General features: G+C 51.3%; 1 protein-coding gene across 1 annotated transcript in view; it reads left to right on the forward strand.

Annotated features, from left to right (window-relative positions):
- The first annotated feature begins 15,792 nt into the window (after window positions 1-15,792).
- PACC1 (proton activated chloride channel 1) overlaps window positions 15,793-24,190 on the forward strand; it is an 88,824-nt gene continuing 80,426 nt past the window's right edge. Inside the window, exon 1 of the mRNA XM_019635517.1 lies at window positions 15,793-15,808. The gene's annotated coding sequence lies outside the window, so the exon portion shown is untranslated. The remainder of the gene's footprint in view (window positions 15,809-24,190) is intronic.

Consider the following 24,190-nt stretch of genomic DNA (forward strand, 5'->3'; position numbering starts at 1 on the left):
GAGCTGGGAGAAGGCAGCTCCAGGCTCAGCTGGGGGCGGGGAGCACACTGATACCAAGCAGAAAGGTCCTTCCCCGAACCTGCCAGGGTCCTGGGCTCAGAGCTGCCGACAGTGCTGTGGTTCCCCATCTACCTAAGGGGCCCTCCAAGAAGAGCCTGAGGCTGAGCATGCTGACCCCAGGCCTAAATATATACACACATTTATTTAGGCAAATATGTTGAATGCAGAAAAGTCTGGAGAGAGAGATACCCTAAAACGTTCACGCTAATTCTCTCTGAATGGTGAGATTTGAAGTGATTTTAATTTCTTCCTGCTTACCTGCATGTTTTAATTTTTGCACAATGATTATACACTCCCTTTGTATTTTAAATTAACAATCACGATAATAAAGAACAAGGTGATGACTCCGTGAAAGGGGAGCAGGAAGGGGAGGAGGGAGAGTTCTATGGCCCCTAAAGGCACAAGTGACCTTCGATCTGAGCAGGGTAGTCAGCTCTCCGCCAGCCACAAGCCCTAGGATTCAGAGAACCGCTTTTGGGGGAGGGGGGCAGTGTGTGCAGGCAAAGCAGAATGAAAAAAAACAGCTATAGCTTTGATAACAGTGCACATGCAGTGTGCCATTCTATAATCCATTTAAACTTCACAATGACCTCATGCGTTAGTCACTTATCATCCCCAATTGACAGATGAGAGGCTGGGACCCAGAGAAGTTAAGCGCGTGCCCAGGGAACCTGAACCCACGCATCCATTTCTAGGGGCTGGGCTGGGAACCACTGCACTGTAATGGCAGAAGGAGTGTAACTGTAATCAGGGAGTGAGAAAAATGCTCAAATGCCAGGAAGCATGCCTCTTTTCCTGAAGAAAAGCAACATTTTATTTCCAAATTACTGTTACTTTACTGGGTCCCCCTCTCTTGCCCCCAGAGGGGGAGCAAGGTCGCAGCCAGGAACTTAGAAATCGACCACTACAGCCTGGAATCGAGGCTCCACTGCTGTCCACCGAGCAGCCACCACCAGACACTGTTTAGACGCTGTCACAGCCGTTATCACGTAATCCTTACAAGTGCATGTTGATCCCCTGTCTTACTGTGATTGTTTAGTGCTTCCCTTTCCCCATCATGCTATGAGTCCCGGAGGGGGGACCTCATGCCTTTGTTTTATCTCATGTCACCAGTACTTAGACCTGTGTCCTGCACTTTGCCGATTGTTGTACACTGATGACTGGGCCCCATTTTGCCAGGAAGGAAACTGAGGCGCAGAGAAGTTAGGAAAAGTGCTCAAGATCCCACAGCGAATAAGTATTGGAGCTTGGCTTGGGGGTTGGGTCCTGACCCAGGAACCGTGGCTCACAGTCGCCCTCCTGGGAGTCCTGTTTCAAGGCATAGCGCGTCACATACCTGCGGCGACCTGGGAGCAGCAGTGGCCAGCCATCCTAGTGGGCAACTGTCTGGGGCAGGGGAGGGGGCAGCCGGGCCATGAGAGGACAGAGCACACCATGAAGCCGAGAAGCAGTGTCACTGACAGGAGACAGCATGGAGCAGTGGTCAAGGGCACAGACTCGGGGCCAGATGTCCCCATTCCGGACGTTTTTAGTAACCGTGTGCCCCTTTGCAAGTTAATCTGGAGCCCGAGCTTCGCTTTTGTAAAATAGGGGTTAATACCTTATGGTGCTGTTGTAAGGATTAACTGAATCAATACTCATGGAAAACTTAGAACAGCAACTGGCCTGTAATCGGGGTATGGGGCAGGAGGGGGGTAGGTGTAATAAACAGCTCCAAGCCGGGTAATAGCCACAAGATGGAGCGCCCATGCACGAGGATCCAGCCAGCTCTACATTCCTGTGACAGAGTGAGGACATGTGCAAATACGCACAGCAGTGGGCCACCATTAGCCAAGTGTCCTGTGTCAGCTGCGTAAAAATCCAACCCACAGTTTAATGGTTTAACACCATCACTACCTTATTGCTTATTGTAATTCTGTGGGGCAGTAATCTAGGCTGGGGTCAACGGGCCATTCTTTTATTGGTCTCACCTAGGGTAACTCATGGGGCTGCAGCCAGTTGGGAGATCACCTGGTGAGGGCAGGGGTTGCTGGTTGGTTGAGGGTACCGGCTTTCTAAAACTCAGCACCGCTGACATTTAGGATGGGGTAATTCTGTGTTGTGGGGGGCTGTCCTGTGCATTGTAAGATGTTTAGCAGCTCCCTGGCTTCTTTCCACCAGATTCCAGTAGCTGCTCCCCCTCCCCAATTAGGATAACCAAAAATATATCCAGACGTTGGCAAATGTTTCCCTCTGGTGGAGAACCGCTGGGCCAGGGGAACGCAGCATGAAGATGTGTCTTTGCTCCTGTAGTTTCATCTTCTGGTAGGCTAACCCACTTCCTGATAGCCCAGCAACAAGAGAGCAAGCCCCAATGCACACGTGGTTTTCAAGCCTCTGCCTGCATCACATTTGCTGATGTTCCACTGGCCGAAGCAGATGATATGGTTAAGCCCAGAGCCAGTGTGGGCAGGGACTCCAGAGGGCGTGGAGATGGAGGCGTATCGATCAGGAGCCTTTACTGTAACAGCCTAGCCCAGCAATTCGTCCACCTTGACACCGAGGAGCGTTGCCAGTGTGCACAGTGCCAGGAGAGAAGCCTGTGACCTCAGGGAGGTCTCTTTCTGTGGGCTCATCCGGACCACAAGGGAGGGGTTTATTCTGAGTGGTCCCTGGGCTCAGGCTCAGACAGTGCTAAGAGAGATGGCTGATTTCGTGCAGACCCTGGGTGTCGCTTCACGGGGGCGCTGGGGACTAGCGTGTTGGGAACTCTCCTTGGTCCCAGCACAACTCAAATGAGCATCTGCTGGTCTTCCTGGCCTTTCCACATAGCCCTTCCCAGACTAGAAAATCTACGATTTAAAAATACCAACAGGACAGAATACCGTACAGTGCGACACCGTCTTGTGGTTCACAGAGCTTCTCCACGTTCTGTCAGGAGAGAGAATGCTCGGCCCCCATCGTTCACGGGCTTACCACGCTTAAAACCTTACTTAGCTAGCTGTCCAGTGAGGTGTTCCTGGCTGCGGGGAGGGGACCCTGTCATTCACAGGCTGAGGAGATGCTCCCCTCTTCATACAGAGGTCCCAGGTCACCCCAGGCAATGACATCGTCCTGGCAAATGAGGGGGAAAGGCAAAGAAAGAATCACATGGGAGGCAGTTGTGGGCCAGGCCTGGGGGTGGCTACCTCCCACTGCCCCATTCCAGAACTCGGGGGACATGAGGAAGGGCAAGGGCTGGAAATGAAGGCAGCTGTGATCGCAAAAGGAAAGGGAAACAGGCCTTAGCGGGCTCAGAGGACTTTCTGCCACAAAACGCAGTCCTTCATGGTGCCCCCATGAGGTTGCTGAGAGGAAGGGAGGCTTTCACGCGCTCCCAGCTGGTCCTCTGTGTACCGAGACAGTAGGAACATGGCCCCGCTTTGAGTCCAAAGCCAGAGCCAGAGCTGCTTTCCTTTGACATTTCACCCGATTTAAATGATACGTTATTATATCTGCATATATATAATTTAATAATACACATATGATTTTTTAAATTATATGTATATATAATATAGAGAAAGAGAGAAAGACACACACACACCCTGTAGGATTTCTTTCATTTCTGGGACCTGGTTTCCCATCACCCTAATTTCTTGTGTACCCTGAGTCAAGGCTTGGTTTGATTCTGGGGAATGTGGTGTGGCTGGAAAAGGCAGGGTCGGGGAGTCCATTTCTCTTAGAAGCCCTCCCTTTCTCCCCTGCTCAGGCTCAAGATGCCAGCACTGTCTTTGCCCCTCCCTTTCTCCCTCACCCTTTAAATTTGATCTGAATTTCTACTGATTCCATCTCTTCAATACACCCCACCCCAGCCTGTCTCCTCCAGTCCCATCACCGTTCTTCATGGTCATACCACCATCACCAGTTCCAATCCACCCTCCTCCCAGCCTTGGATTGGAGCCCAGCCCTGCTGTTTACTGTTACCGTGAGTTTCAGCCAGGGAGGCATGGCCAACCGTCCCCTGGCTTCAGCTCTTCATCTCTAAAAGGCGGGGCTCTCCAGGCTCCCCTCTTACTCTGATAGCTGTTCTTCTAAGAGGCGGAATGGACACAGCCTCCCTGGCTGATTCTTCTCTGTCCCCTTTGCTGGTTTCTTCTCACTTCCCAATCTCTAAATGTTGGCGTGTCATCTTGGGGTCACCCAGGCCTGTGGCTGTATGTGCCATATACAATAGTACATGTACATGCTGACCCCTCTGAAGCAGACTCTCTCCTGAGCTCCAGACGCATACGGTCAGTTTCCCACTCAACTCCTCCACTGGGATGTCTAATAGGCATCTCTCTCCTCACGGGTCCCAAACTGAGTTCCTGACCTTTCTTCTGCCCACAACCTTCTCCATTTGAGTTCGTGTCAGTTCCATCATTGCTCAAGCCAAAACCCCTGGAGTCACTCTTGGCTTCTGTTTCTCTCACACTCATGCAAACGCTTCCACATACATATGGATTCCGACTACTCCTCTCCATCTCTCTCCTCTCCCTGCTCCAAGCCACCACCAGCCCTTGCTTGGTTTGCAATAGTCTCCTTAATAGTCTTTCTGCTTCCACCCTTGTGCCCTGCAGTCTGTTATGAATTAACTCAGCAGCCAGAATATCCTGTGAAGAAAAGAGTCAGCTGAGGTTCCTCCTCAGCTCAACATCCTGCTGTGGCGCCCCATCGCATCTGCAGCAGCAGCTGGCCCCTCCATCTGAGCTCCTAGCACTGGCTCCCAGCGGACTGCATTTCAGCCTCAAACACACCAGGCACACTCCCACCTTGAGGCCTTGGCATTTGCATCTCCTCTGCTTGGGACACTTCCCCCCAGGTATCTCCTCCTGGGTACAGCTCACTGCATGTCTTTATGCAAATACCACCTTTTCAGAAAAGCCTTCCCTGACCCCTTAATTAAAATTGCACCTCTCTCCATTTCCTGTCCCCCACTTTTTACTTTATTTTCCTCCTCAACACTTATCACCATCAAACATACTATATATTTTATTTGTTTATTTTGTTTATTACTTGCCTCCCCTAACTAGAATGTGATTTTTATCAGACACCTAGTAAGTGCTCAATAAGTATTTGCTAAGTGAATGAATGGTCAAGAATCAGTGGTTTTGGAGTGTCTGTCTTGACTTTTCCTGTGACCACCTTTGCACCTCGCCAATGAATGGAAGAGCAGAGAAACACCTGAGACCATCAAGTTCAATTCCTTCTTCAGTTGAGGGACACTGAGGCCTGGCAAGGAGAAGGGTATCCCGAAACAGTACAGTGACTTTAGAGCTGGGGTTGGGCCTGTTTCTCCCTGTCTTCCAGGCAAAGCGTGTTCTCTCTGGTCCCCCTGCTGCCCTTGGCCAGAGGTCGCTCCCTTCTGACAGCAATTTCTAGTCTTCTGAGCTGGAAAGTCAGAATGAGGGACTTAGAGAAAACAAAGAAATGAGGTATGGGCTGGGGGTATTTTTAGCCATGTTGGTTTCTAAAGGCATATACAGAAAGGTCTGTCAGTCTGGCTATATATAGGTATTACATCAGGAAATGTGTTGAGTGGTGGGTCAGCTTTTCTGGGGGTAGCTGAGTGTGCTTATTGCAACACGGACAGGACAGTGTCCAACAGGATGCCGGATTCCAAGGAAACTGGCCCTGCTGAGCCATCTGGAAGCCTCACACCTCGCATGGGGGGTTCAGAAAGTCTCCTTTTTCTCCTCCTCAGTCAGCCAGAAGCATGTGAAACTCCAAGGCCCACCCAGCCCAGTAACGGGCCGAGGCTTTGGTGGTCAACACCTCCCAGCACCGCATTGCGCGCTTTGGGGGCAGATGGGGATTCTGACCGCGAGCCTGAGCAGACATCGAAGATGAACCCTAGGATTGTGGTCTGAGCAACTGAAAGAACAGTGGTGCTTTTTATAGTGGGAGAATGAAGGGAGTAGAGTGGGGAGTTTCTTGAAGAGGAAGACAGACAGCTTCCGTTCAAATAAGATTTATAAAACGAGGCAAAAACAAAGATTAAGGAGATATAGTCCCTGTCCTAGAATTCAAAGCCTGAGTGAGGGAGAGAGACTTAAACTCATAACCTCCATACAATGTGTAAAGTAGCTTCCTGCACATAGCTATGGGCGTGACTTTGGGGAAGTTGGACAAAAAAGGAAAGGTTTTTGTTCTGTTTTTTGTTTTGTTTTTTCATAATAATTTCGGGCTTACATAAATGTTGCAAAAATAGTACAAAGAATTCCCGAATACTCTTCACCTAGTTTCCCTAAATGGTAACATCCTACAAATTTACAGTATAGTCATCACAACCAGGAAATTGACATTAGCTACAAACCTCATTCACTTTTCATCAATTGCCCCACACATGTCTTCATCTGGTCCAGGAGCCATCCAGGATCACACTTAGCATTTAGTTACCATAGTTTCTCAGTTCTCTCTAGCCTGGAATAGTTCTGAATCTTACTTGTTCATGACCTTCACACTTTAGAAGAGTACTAGCTGGTTATTTTGTAGAATGTGTCTCAATTTGGGATTGGAGGGTATTTCCTCAGGCGGTGCATTTTGACAAGAACACCTACAAGCGATCTGTGCCTTTCTCAGTGCATATATCTGGCGGTACACCAAGCCGATAGGTCGTGTTGTTATGTTAACGCTGGTCACCTGGCTAAGCAGGTGTCTGCCAGGTTTTTCCACTGTAAAGTGACTGTGGAAATTAATAAGGATTTGTGATTAATAAGGATTTCATGGGGAAATACTTTGAGATTATGTAAACATCCTGTTTCTCATCATATTTTCACCCATGAATGTTTGTTTTCATTGATGATGCTTGCCTAAGGCAATTGTTACTGTGGGTATTTGCCAAATGGTGGTTTTCTATTTCTGCCATGCCTTCTAACATTTATTCATTGGAATTTTGTTGTAAGAAAGAGCCGTCTCTTTTCCCTTATTTATTTATTCAAATATTTATATCAGTAAAGACTCTGCATTTCTTATTTTACCCTTATTCTACATGCTATAATCTATTGCAATTATTGTACATTTTGTTGCTCTTATTGTCTTAAATTTGGCCATTGGGAGCCCCTTTAAGTTGGCTCTTGTGTCCAAGAGGAAAGTTTTAAGCTGGGTCATAAAATGAGGCATAGGAAGGAGGAGAGAGGGGAGCTTTCCAGGCCTGAGGGAGCCCTGATGGCGACCATGGGCCGTACACCCAGAGCTCACTGAGGATGCTGGCTGGTCTCTGGTCTGGCTGTTCCTGACCAGGAGGGCCAGGAGGGTGCAGCCACATGCCCTGCGTGGGTCGGAGAGATCTCCGCTGAAGGTGTCTGATCCCCAGCAGGACTTCCCCAGGGACCAGTCCTCTGGGGCTGTAGCTGCTACAGCTCTTTCCAGCACTTGGGCTGTTAATGCATCTGCCTGGATTTGCTTAAGAGGGGCCCTCCAGCATACCCACTGACCCCTGCAGCCACTTCCTGCCTGCCTGCCACCAGATTGGCCACTACCCGGGGCTGTGGTGTCCCCACTGCTCAACCAGTGACCAAAAGGTGTTCCCTTGACTTTCCTGCCTAAACGGCTTGTATCAGAGAAGGTGGCGAGGCTCTCAGAGCTATGGAGTGACTGAGCCATCTGTCCTAGAGACCATCTTGTAAGACTAGCTATTTTTTTTTTATTGATTTGTTGTCATTTTTTCAATTCAGGGCCTCTGTGAAGTCTTGAATGGATGCCCAATTGGTAAGGCCACTGGGAGTGGGCGAAGGAGGCAGGAGAGTAGCAGTTGGATGACATCAGTCTGGTCTAGGCTCCTACTGACCAGGATGGAGCTTGGGCCCCAAAGGGAAAATGACTTCTCTGAGGTCACCAGGGCAGCTGGTGGCAAGGCAGGACTAGGACCCAATGTCCAGAATCCTCATGTCCTCCTCACCGTTCCACATTCCCCATCTGCTCTTCTTCTTGTTTATCAACAACTATGAGTCCACAGTCTCATAGTCCATTTTCCTTGTTCCCCCAGCAGGCAGAGAGATGGATTCTGCATTCTGGCCCCTTTCTGGGGCAGGATCTCTAGCACATGAGCAGCTCTCACCCCTCATCCACAGGGAAGGGGAGCTGTCCTGGGTCATTTAGCAAGTGGAAGGCTGAGGTCTAGTCCAGACTCACCTTGCGACCTCTCCTCACTGGAGGCCCATGACCTCACCCAGACGCAGTGCTCAAGGGCTGGAATTGGCCACCATTTCTTCTTCCTCTCCTTCCCCTTCCTTAGTTCAGGATTAGAAATGGAGCCCATTTTTTCTTCTTTTCTTTTTTTTTTTAAAGATTTTATTTTATTATTGGGGAATTGGGGGGATGGGAACAGTGCTGGGGAATTAGGGGAAGGGGAACAGACAAGTTGCTGTCCTTTTGTTCTTCAGTCTAGTTGTGGAGGACGTTGCTTCACTGGCCTAAGTTGGCACCATCATTGCACTCTTCCTGGGCGAGGCAGATCAGTCGCCGGATTCTGGACGGCCGCTCACTGTGGCTGCTGGCTGCTCACGCTGGCTGCTGGCTACACACGGTAGCCCATGGCAACCCACTGCCACAGGGGCTGCAGCCTACACCATCGCCGGCGACTCACGGCAGCCCAGCTCCAGGTTGAGCTGTTGTTCAGCATCTTAGCTGTGGAGGGCAGTGTCACTGGCCCTCATATGTGGGATCCGAACCAGGGCCCTCTGGCGTCCCAAGCCAGCTCTTAACCATCACGCCACTCGGCAGACCCCCGTGATTAATTTCTTGTGCAGCTTTCCAGAAGTACCTTCATCAGGTTGGCAAACTTTTTCCTGTAAAGGTCCAGATAGTAAATATTTTTGGCTTTGCAGACCAGAAGGCCTCGTTCACACTCTCAACTCTGCCATTGTAGTGGGAAAACAGACATAGACGATATATAAATGAAAAAACATGGCTGTGTTCTGATAAAATTTTATTTATGGATGCTGAAATTTGAATTTCATATAATTTTCACACATCACAAAATATTACTCTTCATTTTTCCCAAACATTTAAAAATGCGAAAGCAATGCTTACCTCACAGTCTGTACAAAAACGTAGTATTTCGATGTACAGACAAACCAAAGTGTAGTTAAACCAAAGTGGCCTGTTGATGGGCTTTCAGTCTGGTTCCAGTCCTCTGCTGGCAAACATCATGCTGCAGTGAATAAGCTTGCCCAGGCATCAGGTCACGTGCAGATGATGTGTCTGTAGGATAACCTTTTGGATGAGTTTGATCCAATCTGAACAGCCTTTCTTCTCCTCCCAGCTCCTCCACCCCCTTTCTCATCTCTTTAAAGCAGCAGTTCTCAATCTTCCTAATGCCGCGACCCCTTAATACAGTTCCTCATGTTGTGGTGACCCCCCAACCATAAAATTATTTTCGTTGCTACTCTATAACTGTAATTTTGCTACTGTTACGAATCGTAATGTAAATATCTTTTTGTTTTCCAATGGTCTTAGGCGACCCCTGTGAAAGGGTGGTTCGACCCCCAAAGGGGTCGCGACCCACAAGTTGAGAACCACTGCTTTAAAGTTTTCACCTTGCTCCCTTAGTACCAATCAGTTACCATCACATGCACGCATTGCTTCACAGACACCAACCCTGGCCCATCTCTGCAGAGATGCTCTAACGCCCCTTCTGACCCCTTGACCCTGCCCCAGGCCAGAGGCCCGAAGTATTTCTTGGACTCAGGCCTCCTAATGGGCACCCTGCCTTTACTCTCCCTGTTCCAGCCCTTCCTCAGGGAGCCCCCAGAGGACTGCATCCATGTCACAAGTGTAGCTCAGATGGCCCCTGCTCGTTCCACAGACGTGTGCAAGGCAGCCATACCCCTTGGAGGTGTTCAAGACCTCCACCCACCGCCATCTGACCTCTTCTGATGGTAGCCTAGTGACTAAGAGAGCAAAACCGAGAGCCCAACGGCTGATCCTGGCCCTTCTCAGAGGCTTGACATTGGGCAAAGAGGCTTTTCCTCAGTGAAAGCTTGGTTTCCTGACCTGTAAAATGGGCAGAATAATAACCTTACTGGGTTGTTGTGAAAATTCACAGAAAGCACTTAGAACAGTGGCTGGCACGTATTACACACCCAGAGCATGCTGGCCATCGTTGTTTTTACTTTTAAATTCAATCATAGCTTTATCTCCCACACTCAGCACCTGCGTTTCACAGCCTCAGGCTCCCCACACTGTAGCCCTACTGGACTGTGGCTGTTTTGGAATCACTCCATGCCTAGTACCCTGCTGTGTCCTGTTCCTTTAAGCTGAGCAAGCCCCCCCCCCCGCCAAGCCTGCCCCCTTTTGAAATGTCACTCATGTCCAAAGCCGAGGTCAGATGCAGCTTCCCTTCAAGGCCTCGGTCGCCTCCTCTGCTGTCCGCATCTCCCCATTCCTCTCTACTTCTGTGATTGCCCTTCCGCAACCTCCTACACTTGTATGAGAAGCATATATGTTTGTGCCATTCCTCAACTAGATTGTCACCTCCCCGAGGACAAGGCTTGCATCTTTTTCATTCCTGAGTTCCTCCCAGCACTTAGCATAGAAACTTGTATGTGGGAAGTGCACAGTAAATAACTTTAAATATAACTGCAAATTGAACCTGTTGGGGATGCGGAATGTGAACATGTGAAGAAATGATTTTGCTGCCCAAGGTCGAGCTCATTACTTCTCCGTGGTCTAGAACAGGGGTTGGCAAACTGGGGCTCATGAGCCACATGCGGCTCTTTGAGTACGTTCTGTCTCAAAAGTTTGCCGACCCCTGGAAGAGCCAGTCCTGTCCCTCACAGCAATTTAAAAATTATTCGAGAGCCATAAATATATTTTTACATAATCCCCATTATGTGTGTAATATCCTGTACAAAGTTTTATGAATGAAACTATGATAGTTTTATTTTCATTTTCAATGTTACTTCAGAGTCACAGTTCGTGAGCCGCAGTTTGCTGTCCCCTGGCAGCTCTTCCGTCTCAAAAGTTTGCCAACCCCTGGTCTAACCCGTACACTTATGAACAGAATGGACTAAGTTCTCCCCAAACCTCAGAGGTGGGTTGGGGGTCTGCTGGCGTCGGCTCATCCATTCCCTGTCATGTTGTTGGGTTAACAAATCTTACAGTCCTGCTAACAGTCTTTGCTTTGCCGTCAGCATTCATCTGCCTTTTTCATCCCTCCCGTAAGATAAATACCAGGTGATGAAGCACCAACTCGGATGCAGGACCTCATTAGCTTTGGGGTGCAGACACTCTATGTGAATCAGAACTTCCTGCTCCACCCATGGGGCTCCAAAAAGTCTGACTTGTTAGGCTACTTTGCTTCTGACTAAAATCTCTCTGAATACAGTTGTGACCGCATGTGTGACTGGCGTTGAGAGAAGAGGGAAAAGCCATCAGCCCACCTATCCTTAGAGACTACCTCGGGCTACGTGTAACAGAAATCTTACCTGGTGTTCCTTCCCTCGTGTAGCATAAACCCTGAGTTGGGCGGTCCATGCCTTCAGTGTCCCAGCCTCCTTCTGCTTGTTTGCTCTGCCGCACTTAGGATGTGGCTGCCCTCTTCCAGGTTGCTGTATGGTCTTCACATGGCCCTTGTGGCTCCAGATGTCACATTCACATTCGTGACACGAAAAGGGGGAAAGATGGTAAGGGACCAAAGGGCACGGTTGAATCAGCTTTTTGAAAAGGCTGAAACTGTAAGAAGTAGAGTTCCTTAGCTGAGCACCATGCTGTCCCCAAAATAAAACTGGGATTATGTTAGAAAGAAAAAGCAGGCAGTGGGATGGTGTGGGTAGTGAGCTGTCTCTGCCACACTTGGGATAAGCAAGGAAGACTTAATGGAAGAAGTGGGCCACAGTAGGGTCAGATAAGAACTTACCACATACCAGGCACGAAGTACAGATGGGGGAGGCTCGGCTCGTGTGTGAGAGAGCCTTCCAGTTCCCACGTTAGAGATAAGGAAACCAAAGCCTAAAGCCATTCAATAACTCACTCTGGGTCCCACAGCTAGTAAGCGGCAGTCTAGATTCATACTCCAGTATCTACCAGGCTCCTTTCCCCGTGCCAGGCCCATCTCCCCAGTCTCAGTGTGCGCACAGGGAGGATGGACGGAAGAAAGGTTCAGAGGTGGGGAAGCCCTCGGTGTGTTTCCAGAACGGAACCCTGACCGAGCTCAGAAGGACAAGGGACTAGAGAGTCCCAGATTGCTCTAAGTGGGGGTTTTTGAATATAGAGATACTATATTTACTTATGGGCTAATTCCCGGAAGAACTTAGTCTGTTTTATAATTTTTTTAAAAAGCATTAACATGAGGGGCCGACCGAGTGGAGCGTTGGTTAGGAGTTGGCTTGGGACGCCAGCTCTGAGCAGCAGAGCCCCGGTTCGGATCCCACATGAGGGCCAATGACGCTGTGCCCTCTACAGCTAAGATGGTGAACAACAGCTCAACCTGGAGCTGGGCAGCCATGAGTCGCCTAGGCTGCAGTGGGGTTGGTCAGCAGTGGGCGTGTGCTTTCATGAGCTGCAGTGAGCTGCTGTAAGCAGACGTCCAATGGCTGGTGAGCGACTGCCTCACCCAGGAAGAGCGCAATGATAATACCAACATGGGCCAATGAAGCGATGTCTTCCACAACTAGACTGAAGAACAAAAGGACAGCAACTTGTCTGCTCCCATTCCCCGATTCCCCAATAAAATCTTTAAAAAAAAATAAAAATATATAAAGCATTAACATGAAATAAATGTTGAAAAATCAAATAGAAAATCGAGGAGACATGTTTGGGGGTTAAGAGCACCTTTTGTTGGGGACCCTAGAGACAGGGCAAGGGAGAGGGTAGAGGGCTGACCCCAGGCTGGGAGGGCGAGCTGGGCCGGGGAGCAGGTGGGTCTCTCTGCTCACAGCCAAGTCCTTCCTAATCGGGGCAGCGGCCAGCAGTCCGCCCACCTGTCAGGAGCTGGGTGGAGGCGGGAAGTGTGAGGAGAATGGCTGGGCTGCTCTGAGTCCTGGGAACATTCTCCCCTTGACAGAGGGTCAGTAGGGAAGCTCTGGGAACCCCCTGCCTGGGGCCACATTCCTGCCCTCCGGGTCCCCTGGATGGCTTAACAAGTGGAAAGGGAACTTCACTCCCCACTCCCACTGGGGTGTCCCTGGACCAGGGAAATCCTAGAGCCTCGATTTCCCCCCAGATTTGACAGCTCAGGGGTTATAGGGGACTGGAGGCCCCGGGGCAGCGGCTGTGACCCAACGCCCCCACTAGGCAGGACCTGGGACTGTAGTTACCTGCTAATTTTATTAACATGGCTATTATTGCTGTAGTTGTCTGGTAGATGATGACCCATTAACTAAAATCTGGAATATAGATGGAGGGACAGGTTGGTGGGGGTGGCAGGGGAGTCTGGAGATAATCGGTTATTGTCATTTCAAAGACAAGGTGAAGCCTGACCCTCACCTCAGTCCATTAATGCACAATGTTTGAAAATAGGGAACAGAACAAATCATATTCCAACACTGTGTATTTATCAGGAACAGGGTCTGTTAAGATCCCATGAGGTGCCCAGCACGATTCTAAGCTCTCTGACAAATAAATATCTGAGAAGTAAATAAAAACCAGTTAATCCAACCATTAGAAATTGTGGCAGGTGAGGGCCGGCCGAGTGGCTCAGTTGGTTAAGAGCTCACTCAAGAGTTTGAGCTCTGAGCAACAGCTGTTCGAATCCAGCCCGAGCTGAGCAGCCGCTGAGCTGCCAACAGGTAGCAGGATGGCTCAGCTTAAAAACCAAAAAGGTAGAAATTGTGGCAGGTGAATTTTCTGGACACCTGAAAATTTACCAGCCCCACACACTTTAAGCACTTTTTGTTTTTTTATAGATTTTTTTATTGGGGAATTGGAGGAGGGGAACACTGTTGGGAAATAGGGGAACAGCCAAGTTGGTGTTCTTCAATCTTCGTTGTGGAGGGCGCAAGTTGCCATCTGATTGCCCGTCGGCAGCTCATGGCCTCTAAGCTCAAAGTGCTGTGTTAAAACTTAGTTGCGGGTGGGCATAGCTCACCATCGAACAGGCAATCTTGTTGTTACACCAGCTGAGCCATCCTGCCACCTGTTGGCAGCTCAACGACAACTCAGCTCGGGTGCAGCGTCCCTGGCCCAAGTGCGAATCGAACCAGCGACCCTGTTGCTCAGAGCTCGCATTCTTAAGCCAACTCTTAACCAACTGAGCCACTTGGCCGGCCCCTTAAGCACTTTTTTAAACATGTTAAACATTTTGGATAAATAGTTTTTAAATGCACCATGCTCATCCTTGGCTTCTTAGAGGCTATTGGACACTGTTTCGTTGCGAACATCATCTCCTCTGCTGTCCTGTGATAGGATGATGGCCCTGGAGGCTGTGGGATGGGGTGGCTGTTTGCTTCCACGCTATAGGGTCCCTGGGTGCTATTCCATTTTTACGTCGGTTTTATATTTGTTCTAGGTGTTTCCTTACTATCAGGCTTTTGTGTGCTAATTTTCCCTGCCCCTTTTAGGCTTCCCTTCACTTTATTGCTTCTAGTCTGCTCTAAGTTTGGAGACCAGACATAAATGATTGATCTTTTATAGCCCAAAGGGAATTGAGGGGACTGTTAAAATTTACCAAGTACTTACTATGCACTGGGCATTTTACCAGGTGTTTTGCAACCATTATTTTATTTTTCACAACAGCCCTGTGAGTTGGAAAGTTTTATAGATGTGTAGACTGGAGCTCAGAGAGTTTAAGCAACTTGCCCAAGGTCACACAGCAGCTAGAGAGAGTGGCAGGGCTAGAATTCAAATGTGTTGTGTCTAGAACAGGGACTACCCATGCTTTTCCCTCTGTGCCTCACTAAATCTGCATGCTGTTCCTTATTGCTTGTTCCTGTGTTGGGCTGTGATAGTTTTATCTTTCTAAACAGAACATAAGCTCCTCAAGGGCAGTGATCTGGCTGCCCATTTATGCATGCCCACACCATTGCCCACTGCCAGGTAGTCAACAGTTGCTTTGTAAAGAGTGAGTGCCTGGGAGATTGGGGGCAAGAGAATGGAGTGGGCCACTGCCCCTCTGCCCCAACACCTCATACCTCCCTGCTACCAAAAACCTTCAAGTTGCCACCAGATGTTTGCTCAGCATTTGCTGAGCAGAATGCTTTGTCTGCAGAAAGCCCAGACCTTCCCTTAGCTTATACTAGTAACTGCTGAAGCCCCCCAGCCACCCCCCCACCCATGGGCCACTCTGGGTTGGGAGAAAGGAGTGGCCGACTCTGGCAGCCTGCCTCTCCCCAGGGACCTATATGGAGGCCAAGTTCAGATGAGACACCGCGGGGACACCACAGTCCAGTAAGGGAAAGCTGGTGCTGGGTCCAGGATTTTTGCTAAAGACATTCTAGAGCGGGTGCCTCTGAAAAAGCTTTCATACAGAGCTTCTTTCCTGAAAGGAGAGTGAAATTCCGGCGGACTTGACTTTCCAGCCAAAGCAAGGAGCAGGCCAGCAGAGCCCCGTTCTGCTAAGTAATGCTTGCTCTGAATCTTTGCTCTGTGACTAAAATGTTGAGGAAAAAAAACTGTCCCATCACATGATTTACGGATTTCACTGTGACAGGACAGTTTCTGTTTGTGTTTTGGTTCTCTGTCAGAAACTCTGAGCTCAGTGGGGAACTCCCTCCCTCCCATGTGACCAGACGCAGGGCGGTGCCACGTGACCACAGTTGCCTGCGTGCCAAGCATTTCTCCGGGTGACATCACGCCCTTTCTGGTTGCCCAGGTATTTCACGGCCTCCCTGGGCTGACAAAGATTTGCATCATTTCTGATACTTGGCTCTTGATTTGTTTGTCTTTGGTTAATAGTAAATCTGGATTGGGGTTGAGGGAAGTTGTTGAGACGACCAGACAGCAAATGTATCCCACAGAGAGCTTGGCTGGACTTGGACCTGGGTTTCCCAGCCCATCCCCCACCCCAGGAGCCATCTCAGGTTTCTCTGGGCCCAGACCTGAGGCAGCAAGACTGCTAGTCCAGCCCTCTTTGCACCAGTCCTGGGATTTCTTTCAATCAGAACCTCTTTGGACCAGCTTCAAAGGCCCAAGGCCAGGCACTGCTGAGCCTTAGGCGTTTATGCACCGATTTCCGCGTTTTCCCCTCTTCAGAGGAGCCAGTGTCAGAGCACCCAGGATTCCCTCCTGCCGGAGTCAGAGCTCTGCCTTCCCACCCTCCCACTCACCTTGGGTTCATGGGTCAGTCACCTCACAGACGTGTGGATGGCCAGGGCTGAGGGGCTCTGCCGAGATTCCCCAACGCCGTTACCTTATGACAGTGGACACCAAGGCTGGCGGGGTGACTTCTTAGCCCTCTCCCCTCGCCCACCACCTTGCAGTCCACCGTCACCCCTCCAGCCTCAGTTTGCCTGTCTGCCAAGTAGGAAATGAGCCCCATTCTCCCAAGTTCAGGATGAAGATGGACCAGCTGGGTTTGCAAATGGGCACATTGCCCTGTTGCTCCAAAGGGTCTCAAACTTGAGCTTGTATTAGAGTACCCTGGAAGGCTGCGAAAGGCAGGGGTGTGCCTCTCCCCTCCACCCCCAGGGCTTCTGAGTCAGGAGGTCTGGGGTGGGGTCAGATAATTTGCTTGTCTTACACATTTTCAGGTGATGCTGTTGTGGCTGGTTCAGGGACCACACTTTGAGAACCATTGGCTCTGCGGGTCACCCCCAAGGGGTAAGAGGCAGTGTGTGGGAGCTGGCTCCAACTGGCTCCGAGAAGTTGGTAGCTTAAAATTAACCATGATGGGAATATTTACACCTTGGAAATCAGCAAATGCTAGAGAGCTGGTTGTTAAACATTTACCAGCACGCCACTCAATATGAGGGCCACTTTCTCTGCCTTTAGGCTCTGAGACTGGGGTGTTGTGCGCTTCAGAAACTGGACAGGAAAGCTCAGTCAGAATTCTCTGTGTTTCCTTGTCTGTCAATTGAAAACAATTGTAGCATCTACCTCACTGGGGCAGAAGACTTAAATAAGGAAATACATGTGAATCACTTAGCAAAGTATCCAGTATAGAGTAAGTGCTCAAAAGTGTTATCTCATTTCATTAAAATCCTTTGGATTGTAGGGATCTGCGTATTTTCTTCCTACAAGATTAGTGCACTGTCCTTCTTTTCTGAGGACCCCCACGCCCCCATGTCCAGCATGGGCCCCAGCCCCTGGGTTTGTACATGTGACACTCCTGGCCATAGCAGCTTATACAGGATGCCCTGGGCCTCTGAGAGTCTCTTTCCTAGGAACCTGGAACCCAGAGCTGGCCTGTCTCTCAGCACCCCCAGGTCAGTATGGCAGCAGGTTCCACCAGCAGCCAGAGGGACTGAGGAAGTGCTTCAGAGAGAAGGGGCGGCACAGGTGGGCAGAGGCGGCATGGGCAACAGGTAGAGAAAGAGTCCTGAGGACACCCTGCCTCTGAATCAGAGCCCCTCTAAAAGCTCTGCTGCTGTCCTGCCCTGGGACTGCGTCCTCACAACAAACGTGCCCCTTGGCTTAAGTCAGGTCACGTTGGCTTCTGTTAGTTGTAACCCAAGTGTCCCAACTCACTCACTGGCTCCCCGCTTTGTATATCCCCGTCTCCGCCCCCCCCCCCTCGCCCCAGCGCAGGCACGAGGTCCAGCCAGGTCAGCCCTGCTCACTGTGGGTCTTGGGCCGGCCTCTGGCCTCTCTCCTTTAGTCTACTCAATGGACGTGAACTTGGGCAGAAGCAAGCCTCCTTCTGAATTCCCCCCATTATATGAACAGAAGTGAATATTTCCAGCATTAGCTACTCAGTATAATCACTTGCTGCTTAAGGCCCTTCAGCAACTCCCTGTTGCTCCTGGATTGAATCCAGTTTCCTTTCATGGACTGGAGGTGCTGTGTTGAGTGCCCCCCTTGTCCCACTGTGACCTCCACTCCCTCCCCTTCCCGTTCACACTTAACTCTGAGCCATATGGACCTGCTGGCAGTTCCCCCGCAAGACCCCACGCTCTCTGTGGCTTCTCTCTGCACAGAATAAAATTTCCCCAAGCCTACAGCCAGCGGCTAAGCATCCTTGGGACCTCCCCTTGGAGGTTGCTGTCCCCGGGCCGACTTCCCCAGCAGGGCCCTGGCTGCCCCTCTCTGTGCCTGTAGCCTGTACATGTCCCTATCGTCACAGCACTTCCAATGGCCTCCTTGGTCCTCTGGTGCACCCCAAGTTCCCTGAGGGCAGGCACCAGGTGTCACCCCTCTTGCTTCCCCAGAGCCCACATTGTAAGTGCTCGGCGATTGCTTAAGTAAATGAGGAAAGTGGGCTCCAAAAGACCCCAAACTCACGACTCCAGGGGCCATCACCGTTGTGCATGATGAAATCCAGTTTTCCAGAGGGAGGCAAGGGAGAGGGAGGGGAAGGCAGCCCCCCAGTGGGTCAGGTAGAGGGTACTTTATGATGAATTTGTGCCTGAGTGATTAGATGGGAAGCTCTAATGGAGGCAAAGGTGCGGGAAGGAATGTGAGGTATAGGTGATGACGGTGCAGAATCTAGAGAGGAAGCAAGGAGGAGAAAGAGGAACATGAGCCCTGGTATTGGGCAGAGCGGAGCACACCCCCCTTCCAAGCCCAGAGTTCGTGCCATGCATGTTCCCAGGAGGCACTGGGCGCAGGCTCATGGACTTGCCAGGGGCTGAGCCTCATGTTGGACACAAGTGCCTGACCTCAAGGAAGTCCCATGTGGCCTGACCTAAAGGAAGCTGGTGGGCAAAATTATGTCAAATGAAATTCTCCAGGGCTTCCCCTGCCCTAGTCAGCTGGCTAATGCCCCTCTCCAAAGCCAGCCCTGCTCAGAAGCCTGGAGAAGTGGGCACGGTGCCCAGTGCCAGGTGGGACGTCACAAGGCCTTCGGATCCACCCCCAACCCCTGCCCCAGGCAGTTTCCTCTTCGAGGCCAGCCAGAGGAACAGGTGGCTCACGTCCCTTGGGCGCAGGTCTCAGGGTCACAAAGCCTTCATAGCGTTGCTCCAGCTCATGGATGTCATTTCTCGGTTACTGCGTAGTAGGGCTACAATTTCTCTCACAGTCTGGAATCCTTCCAACCGGTCGGGCCAAATGCGGGGGTTGGGCTTCTGGTCCATTAAATTCCCAGGCCAGGAAGCTATGGTGTATAATCTGTAATATATTTTCAGAGCTACTCAAGAAAGATTTTTCTCAGTTAGACATCAGGACTTTCATAGATGATCCTACCAAAATTGTGTGCACAAACAGGAAGCTAAGAACATGGAGAGAAAGCCTACATTGGCTCACCTTCCCCAGCAACGTAAGAAACAGTTTTACCCCTAAGAAGCTTATAATGGGGGAGGAGGGGATGAATGTGTATTTAAAAAGAAAATGCAGAGAATAATTATTAAAAGGTGGGATGCTTGCTGACCATGACTGTGCTGTGATGTGGCTCAGGAAGTCAGCTCTGCATGAGAGAATTCACGGAGACCTGGACCCGGAGCTGGGCCTGCAGGGAGCAGGATTTGGATCAGAGAAGGAAACAAGGGAGGGGTTCCAGGGATGGGGGCGTGCCCGAGCAATTGCCTATCGGGTACGCCGGACAGGAGGGACTGGATTGACCAAATGCAAGACGGTCAGATTGGTGAGAAGGGGTTAGAAGGAGGGGGCTGTCAGGAGGTGGGGGCAGGGGGCAGTTATAAAGTCTCTGCACGCCCAGCTCCAGGAATTTGGAATGTTGGAAATGACAGAAGGAAGGCCTGGTGGGGAGGGAGCTGAGGAAACTTCGGGCAATTGCTGGTCACCCGCAGGCCTGGGAGGCTGAGTTTTCCTGTGGCGTGGCTGACTGGGGAGCTCAGGGAGCCGCTCTTCCCTCTGGGTCCTGCCCTGGAGCGGCCGGGACTCCATCAGCCCCGCGGATCAGAGACAGGCCCCCTGCTTCCCTGTGTGACCAAGGTGGTCAAGCTGCCTCAGGCCCCGGGGAGGCACGGTGGGGCTTTGCCCAGGGAATGGCAGGATTCAGCACTTCCACCAACATCCTGGGGCAGCTGTTGTCGGCGCCTATGCAAAGCACCACGGGGAAGTGGAAATAAGTCAGGGCTTCCTGCCCCCGAGGGACCCACAGCCTAAGGGAAGAAACTCGGTTCACAGCATTGATGGAATGCCCCACCTGGTAGGTGTTCACAGGCCGCGGGGGAAGAGGCGATAGGAAGATGAATCCTAACGCAGTGGACTGGAGAAGGCACCTCTGAGGAGGGTGTGGACTGCACCGCCTCAGAGAAGATTCTGGTGAGAGAACCACAGGAGCTCAGGCACAGGAGCTGCAGAGTATGCAGGCCAGGCCGCTTTCCTGAGGGGCACAGGGTTGAGGGCTGGCTGGTCCCAGGCACGTGAGGGAGGCTGAGGACAGAGCTAAGGAAGGTTGAGGCCGACACTGAGTGCCAGGTAGCAAGAGGCCCAGAGAAAGAAAGGCTTAGAGGGTGGACCCAGGATTCATGCAGCACTCGGGGAGCCCCTCGCTTGAGCTGGATTTTAGGGCACATGGAGGAATAGGAGAGGACCAGTCCTAGCCATTCGCAGGCCAGTGGAGGAGGCGGGAAACAGGAACTTCTGCTCAGTGTGGAAAATGCTTGAGTCCTGTGGGAGCACAGAGGACGGTGTGCTGAACTCTGCCCTGGACCTGAAGGTGGGGTGGGGCTGGGGGCCTTGTGGGGGAGGCTCCCTGGGTTGGGGGGAAGAAGGGGTTTCAGGCAGTGCAGTCAAGCATGATAAAGTGGGTGCTGCCAGAAAAGGACAAGGCAGTGAGAATAGCAGGGTGGTGTGACCATAGCTGTGTGTGTGTGTGTGTGTGTGTGTGTGTGTGTGAGAGAGAGAGAGAGAGAGAGAGAGAGAGCGAGCAAGCGAGCGCTCTGGGAGGTAAGGCTGGAAAGGAAAATTGGGGCCCGCACTGGGAGACCCTCACCTGCCCTCCCAAGGGGCTTGTCTGTCACGCGTATGCAGTGAGGACGAAATCAAGGGTTTCTGAGCAGGAGTACCATGAGAAGAGCTGTGTGAAAGGAAGTGAATTCTGACCGCTGCTCGGAGCAGGAAGCAGGAGACAGAGCCAGGAGGCAGGTGGGAGTTGGGAGGTTGGAGCACGGGTCTGTAACAGCCCCACGTCAGTTGACGCAGGGACAGGGACGCCAGCAGAAGTCATTCCTGGGCCGTGGTGACCAGCGGGGTAGGAGGGATGGCTGGGAAGGAACCGAGGGTGGCAACAAGTGTTCCTGGTTATAGAACCGGGTTGGGCCATGAACCAAGAGAGGAAATATAAGAACAAACAGAGGCCTGTGGAGTCAGGATGTCAGTTCTGTCTCAGATGTTCTGAGTCTGACTTGCTTGGGGCGCTGCCCAACAAGAAGTTGAAAATGCTGGAAATTAGGGCAGAGGGCAAGACCTGAGGAACACCAAGACTTGAAGCGTAGGTTTAAAAACTTGAGAAGAAAGTACTAATGGAACTAAGATAACAGGGCTACTGTGATCATGTGCAAGATGGCCGAGGGTGGTGGCCATGGGGGAGGAAAGCGGGGGTCCCCCAGCAGGAGAGTCTCGCATGGAAGGAAGTTCACAGGATGTTGGCAGCAGTCTGAATATAGAGAATGGCTTTAACCCTGGACTAATGTTGGTGCTTTAGGGAAAAGTAGGCATGGGGGGGCGGGGGGATTGGGTGAACCTGTTTAATCTTGGGGAAGGTGGGACATTGTTGTCAAGATGTTTGACCCGAAGGGCCGGCCGAGTGGCTCAGTTGGTTAAGTGCTCGCTCAAGAGTTTGAGCTCTGAGCATCAGCAGTTCGAGTCCAGCCCGAGCTGAGCAGCCGCTGAGCTGCCAACAGGTGGCAGGATGGCTCAGCTAAAAACAAACAAACAAACAAACAAACAAAAAGATGTTTGAGCCGAGTGCCCAGTGTGCATTGAAGGAGTGAGAGGGAAGGTGAGAGAACCGAAAGGTGGCAGGCGGAGAAGGCAGCGATGGCTGAGCCTGTAAGAGAATCTAATCCCCTGGCCCCAGCTGTCACCTATGACCCCTCAGCAGCGAGTGGGCATCACCACACTCAGCTAGGGCTTGCTGGAGAGTTCTCGTTCATTCCACCAGACCCCATCCCCTCCCAGAAGCCACCTCCACCCCCGCCTTCCTCACTGTTTCCAGATGATTCCTGATGTTCGCTGGGACCTAACAGGACTGTCCAGGTGTGTGTCCTGTGCCCAGCACACCAGGAGCTCTCTGAGCATGGGGGCCCTTCTTCATGTCCCCCACATTATCCAGGACAGGGCCCCCATGTGCTGGGAGGAGGCACACCACGTGATACTCAGTCTTCTAAGCAGACAAGCATACTGGGGGTCCCGTTTCTTCCCGGCAGGAATCTGGGCCAGATCCTATGTGTGTGCAGACTTGTGACCGCCCCCAACTTCCTGGCTGGGACATGGTCGTTCAATCAAGGTGGTAGTGTCACTTTCCCCTGGCTTTTCACCTAATCAGCTCCCAATAGGTGAGATGCCTGGGACTCGGAGTGAAAGGTCAGGAAAGGATTGTTTTTATCTGGACCTACTCAGCCCAACTCTCTCAGAGGCCCCATGTTATCAAATGTTTTCCAGTTCCTATGGTGATCAAATCACAGAGCTAGGATTTGTATTGTTCTGGGGAGAAAAGGGAAGGGCCTCGGTGTGAGGACGGACGTCTGTCCATGTCCATCAGCTGGGCAGCTGAGTCACCGCCACGGTCTGTTGTGTCCATGGAGCCACTTCCCTGTGGTCTGAGGCTCCCACTGGTCTTCCCTCTTCGGCAAGAGGCTGGTACCCGAGCTGTGTCTGTCAGCAAGCACAGGTAACAGGGCACCCCTGGGCACTGCAGGTGGCTAGCAGGGTGGAAGGGAAGTTACAGAAGGGGATACAGTTCTCCCTTCAGGAAATGAGAACTTACAGGGCCGGGGACAACATTCCCTGTCCTTTCAGAGAACACATGTATATTCACAGACAGTTCCTCGGGCCACCTCGCTATTGGCTTATGCTGTGACCTCAACTAAGTCACCTGCCCTCTCTGAGCCTCAGTCTCCTTCTGTACAAAATGGGGAAACTGGTACTATCTCATCGACTTGCTATGGGAGACAAATAGGACTGTGCCCCAAAAGTGCTCAGCACCATCCCTAGCTTTCTACCAAGCACTAGGTGAATATGAACTTACAGTTATTGCTGGTTGGCTAGATGCTGACCACACACCTCTGGACCACCTGGAAAGTGAAATAGAGGGCGCGCCTGCTGCTCCCCAAACGCGTGTGCCGGCCACCTGTCAGGCAGCCACCCCATCCACCACCACCGGCACCAAGAATTGCAATAAGAACCTTCAACTGCTCAGACACAGAAAGGAATAGAACAAGAGAATCAATGGGTCAGCAAGGGCGTGGGGACAACGAGGAGGCAGGCATCCCAGAGAGAAGGTGCTCAGGCGACCCAGGCCTGCTCCAGACGTCTAACAACTCCCTTGCTCTGCGGCTGTGTGTGATGGCCCAGTGTCTCCTGATGACAACCTGGCTTTCTAGATGGAATGCCCACCTGAGAGGGTGCTGACAGCGAACATGGCTCTTAGGCCCATTTAATGGCTGTATCCTCACCGTGAGTGGCTGTTGTGGTGTGAGTCACCCCAGAGCCCAGCCACCTCTGAGGCTTCTAACCAACTCAGGTTGTGAAAACCCAGCCCCTGGAATGTGATGACCACAGCCAGGAGCTCCCCGCTGGAGAGGAGTCCAGCCTGCCCCAAGGGGAGCCCCATGAGACACCCACTTTGCAGTCACCTGTTGGCCCCTATAGTGTGTTCCATGCTGACCTCTGCTCGATGCTATAGCCAGGCCAGCTGAGAGCTGCTGCCACTGGGCTGGCCCTAAGCACTGCTTTTCAGACTGGGGAGTGAGACCCATAAGTGGGTCATGGAACCAGTTTCATGGATGGGATGAGCATTCTTAACAATTAGAATAGGGGCTGGCCGAGTGGCTCAGTTGGTAAAGATGTTGGCTCAAGAGCACAACCTCTGAGCAACAGGGCTGCCAGTTCAATTCCCACATGGACCAGTGACACTGCGCCCGAGCTGAGCTGTCACTGAGCTGCCAACAGGTGGCAGGATGGCTCAGCT

This window comes from Hipposideros armiger, unplaced genomic scaffold (genome assembly GCF_001890085.2).
Source record: "Hipposideros armiger isolate ML-2016 unplaced genomic scaffold, ASM189008v1 scaffold_22, whole genome shotgun sequence".
In the NCBI taxonomy this organism is placed as follows: domain Eukaryota; kingdom Metazoa; phylum Chordata; class Mammalia; order Chiroptera; family Hipposideridae; genus Hipposideros; species Hipposideros armiger.